Source organism: Eulemur rufifrons, chromosome 16, assembly GCF_041146395.1.
Source record: "Eulemur rufifrons isolate Redbay chromosome 16, OSU_ERuf_1, whole genome shotgun sequence".
Lineage (NCBI taxonomy): Eukaryota > Metazoa > Chordata > Mammalia > Primates > Lemuridae > Eulemur > Eulemur rufifrons.
Window position 1 is genome coordinate 46,157,606 of NC_090998.1, and position 4,957 is coordinate 46,162,562.

General features: G+C 39.8%; 1 pseudogene; it reads left to right on the plus strand.

Annotated features, from left to right (window-relative positions):
* Positions 1–3,461: 3,461 nt before the first annotated feature.
* LOC138397513 (small ribosomal subunit protein uS10-like) lies at positions 3,462–3,881 on the plus strand (annotated as a pseudogene).
* Positions 3,882–4,957: the final 1,076 nt, after the last annotated feature.

The following is a 4,957-nucleotide window of genomic DNA, read 5'->3' on the forward strand; positions in this document are numbered from 1 at the left end:
TATACTTGCTTTTGGTTCCTGCATCCTTTGTAATTGGTTATAAAATTAATAAGAAATAAATGGCCATGATTTGAAAAAAGTGGAGAAAAACAAACAGCAGATAAATGCAGTAAGGAGAAAAAGAAAGGAAGGGGAATTGAGAGTCTAGGATTTATTTACATTCATTTAAAAGAGAGAAATGAAAATACCTCATAATCTTAGCTTGAATTAAAAAGTAAAAAAATTGTACACAGAAAATGGAAAATATTAATGTGGCTTGTCCCTGGCAGCTCAATAGAATTCTTGCTGCCCAGCATTTTCAGCAGAATATATGAAGTTGACAATGTGTAAAGAGCGGGTTGTATAAGCTTTATCAGGTTATTTGATCAAGACCTAGAGGTCACGAATCATGGGTATTTAACTTCTTTTATATATATATGCAACAGTTAAAACTTTTAGAATAAAAAACAATTCACACTAAAAACAAAGTTTTGCTGTAAGTTATTTTTATAGGAAAACATGTAAATCAATTGTGTTGTTAATTAGCTCAATATCTACACAATACTCTACGTAGGTATGTCTGTTTTGCAATCTCTACAAAACAGTAAAGTTATTACAGGTCAGGAGCCATCTGGTTCCCACAAGAGCGTGTTTTTCTTCTTCAAATGTGTATTGGGTTACCTTTTGCTGTATAACAAATTACCCAAAACTTAGGAAATCAAAACAACAAACAGCTTAGCTGGTTCAGATTCTCTCCTCAAGATGCTGTCAAGCTGTCAGCTGGGGCTGCAGTCATCTCGAGTCCTAACTGGGTTGAAGAATCCACTTCCAACCTCACATGGTTGTTGGCAGGGTACAGTTCTGCATATGCCATCTGCAACTGAGGCCTTTAGTTTCTTGAGGTGTGAGCCTCTCCACAGGGTTTTCTGAGTGACCTCCTGATACAGCAGCTAGCTTCTCTCAGTACAAATGGTGAGAGAGAGAGTGAGTGCAAAAAAGATAAAAGCCATCCCAGTCCTTCTGTCACATTCCATTCCTTGGAAGTGAGTCAGTAAGTCCAATCCACACTTAAAGGAAGGGATTCACAAAAGGGTGAATACGAGGAAGCAGAATCATCGAAGACCTTCTTCAAGGCTGGCTGCCACAATATACCAACGTCCCCTTAACTTGCTAGGAAGTCAGGCCAAGCAGAGCTGTATTCTTTTTGTTAGATGGGCAACTGTATAAATAGTAATGCCATTTATTAAGCAAGAGAACACTCGCGGAAGGCTGGGTTTGGGGAAGGAGATCATGAGCTCAGGGATGAGCACGTTAAATTTGCTAAGCATGTAGATAATCTGAGACTTCTAATTAGAGACGTTTGGTCAGCAATTTGTTTCTTGAGTCTGGAGCTCAGAGGAAAAGTTTGGAAAGGAGACACTCACTTGAAAGTGTTCATAATATAGATGGGAATTTAAAATATGAGCTTGGATAAAATCATGAAATAGAGAATGCAGACTAAGAAGAGGAAAGGATTAGTGACAAAACCTTGAAGAACTCAAGATCAAAAGCAAGTTAAAGGACAGTGATCCAGCAAAGGAAACCAAGAATTAGTCCCAGAGGTAAAAGAAAATGAGAGGAATTTGGTGATATAGGAGCCCAGTGTAGAGATTGTTTCAAGAAAGAAACAGTACTCTACACTCTCTAATGATGCTGAGAGAGCTAGAGAACAGGAAGGCAGAAAAATGCCCATGGGCGTAGTTGGCAGAGAACTCACTGGGGACTGTGGCAGGAGCCCTGTCGACGAAGGTGGGGGAGAGGAACACAGAGTGAGTGGAGGAGTCAGTCAGTGGCGGGTCAGTGAATCTGTGAGTTTAGGCACCTTTTTCAAGGCTTTGTAAAGGAGAGAAAAAATACTGCCACAGTAGTAGAGTTCAAAGGCGGTGGTTTCTTTTAAATGTGAAAATGAATTGCAAGTGATTAATTGATGATGGGAAGACTACAATAGAAAGAAGATGAACAAGAAAGAAAAAGATAATTAATATTGTGAGGTTCTGGAATAAGAGTAGGGGATGTGGGAGCTATAACACAGATTGAGGGTTACCTTCTGGACTATAATAAGAGGGGGGGAAAAAAAGAAGAGATGAGAGAGGAGGAGGCAGGTAGGTTTATGAAGGCAGAAAAGTGTAGACATTTCCATCTGATGGTTTTCTTTTCTCTGTGAAGTAGGAGAATAGGTCACAGGTATATTAATGCTGTTATTGTTGCTCATGTTGTATTCCTGTTAATTAAAGAAACTTTCTCTGCAGTAATGTCATATAAATAACCACCTATTAGGGGAGGAATCAATGTATTTATTCATTAAACAAATATTTCTGAGCGCCTGTCCGCCTCTCCAAATCATAATCAACTTGAGAGGGCAGAGGAATGCAAATATTCACAACACAATGTGTCAAGTGTGATACCAGAGATAAAAACAACGTGCTGTGGGAACATAGAGGAGGGCAAAGCTAAATGTGATTGGGAAAGTTATAGGGGACTTCACAAAGATGGAAAATTTAAGATGGGTTTTGAAGAATGAATAAGAGTTTGCTAGAAAGAAAGGTTACGAGGTCATTACAGGTAATGGGGACAGCATGGACAAAGGGCCATTAATCAAGAAAAATTACATTTATGCAGTTTTAAATACTCCAGGGTTTCTGGAATGTCAATCTAGGAGTAAACACCTCACAAATATTGCTTCTGCTCTAGAAATTGGACTTTCAGCCTGAGAAATAGTTCTGCCATGAAAGAAATTCATTTTAGTCAGGAAAAACTGACAAATATCTATCACCTTGAAACAAAACACAGAGATATAGAGAAACTCATGAAAGTCTAGTTTTGACTTAATGATTTGCTAGCAAGCAAACAAATTCCCTTCATACAAATGTTTGTATCATACTAGAGTTATGAGGCTAATACTCCAGTCCCCGTAAAGAACACAAAGCCAGCTCTGGCAACGGCTGTTAGTTGCCCCCCAGTATCTTCTGTAGTAATAAATTCCCAATTTGTGGTAGAATATATCACCCAAACACAGACTGTACTTCTCAGTCTTTTCTGGTACTAGTTGTGGTAAAATGACTAAGTTCTGGCCGATAATAAATGTAGAAAAGTGGTGTGGCGATTTCTGAAATATATTTGTAAAGGAAAAATGCATCCCCTTCTTCCTTTTTGCTTCTTGGAATGCATACGAAACGGCTGAAGCTCTATCTTGAACTCTGAGGCCCATGATGGCTCCCTCACCTTAGGGAAGGTGGAACAGAAGGCAGGAAGCAGCCCCAGTCCAGAGGATTGCAGAGCAACGGGGCCAATTATTAACTGCCTATGCACACAAAATTAAACTATATTTTCTATTGTTGTCTTATTTAAGCAACTGCTTTTTTGAAAAACTGCAATCGCTTTTCGAGGAAGACGCAGCGGCAGGTGCAGCGGAGCCCCGTTGTGCCCACTTCCGTACCTGACTCACCGCTGTTCGCTGTCGCCGAGGAACGAGTCGGTCAGGAAGCCGCCCCACGGCCATGGCTTTTAAAGATACCAGAAAGACACCCGTGGAGCCAGAGGTGGCAACTCACCGAATTAGAATCACCCTAACCAGCCTCAAGGTAAAGTCCCTGGAGAAGGTGTGTGCTGGCTGACTTGAACAGAGGCGCAAAGGAAAAGAATCTCAAAGTGAAAGGACCAGTTCGGATGCCTACGGAGACTTTGAGAATCACTACCAGAAAAACTCCTTGTGGTGAAGGTTCTAAGATGGCACCACTTCCAAACGAGAATCCACAAGCCGCTCATTAATGTATTTGCACAGACCTTCTGAGCTTGTTAAGCAGATTACTTCTATCAGTATTGAGCCAGAAGTTGAAGTTGAAGTCACCATTGCAGACGCTTAAGCCAACTGTTTTAATAAATTGATTACCAGTTGTTTTAAAAAAGAAAAAGACTACATTTATACATTAGTTACAACCAAACTAATGCATCCATTAGAAAATAAAACTCTGTTCCTTTTGTAAAGTTTTGAATCCATTATATATTTCTATAACCTTATTTCTACTCAAAGTGGTATCTTTTTTAGTTGGTAGTTTTTTTTTCCTCTTAAAAACATTGTGATAGCTTTATAAAAAAAACAAAACAAAACAGATAAATAGAAAGAGAACCGATTGGGGTTCTACTTGAAAAATTAAATATGTGTTTCCTGCCATGAACTTCTTTAAAAGTGTAATAACTTGACTGGCTACTTAGTCTGAACCTCAGTCTCTGAGTTAAATAATTCCTGTGGATTAACACATTTAATCCTCCCAACAGGCCTATGAAGTCGGTGTATTTTCAGCCCCATTTTACAGCTCACAGAGGTTAAGTAATTGACCAGTGCCTCCCAGCTGGGAAGTGATGGACTTAGGCTTTTAGCTCAGGCAGTCTGACTCCACAGCTTAACTATTAAACACTGCTCTCACCACCCCACAGATATGGAAAGTCTTTCTTGAAGTGTTGTGACTGGGGCTTGTCCCTGGCAGAAAAATATAAGGTGAAACAGGGAAGTAAATGACTTGGCACAAGACATTCTTGTTGATCTGCTCCTTAGTTCGTACATTTCTTCGTTGTCCCAGAGATGATTACAGATTGGATTCCCATTTTGTCCCCAGTGACTGAATTTTCTGCTTTTGAACTTAAAGTAAGCTTTCTATAACCCTGCTCTGCATAGTCAGACATTTGGGACTCGAGCATGGTTTGGACCATTTGCTGTGCATAATCATCTTCCTCCTTTCAATTCTCCTTGAGCTACTGTGCCATATTCAGTGCTAATTTTAGATTCCTCTCTCTCCTCCCCTCCCCACCCCCCTTCTTCCAGTTTCTCTGGAAAAGCCCTTCTCTGGCTTGGAAACTTTGTTCTAATTCCACACTTAGCCTGACTTTTAGATTTGTCTAGATATTCGTTGCTCTAGATATTCGTTGCCTCTTGACATAATTT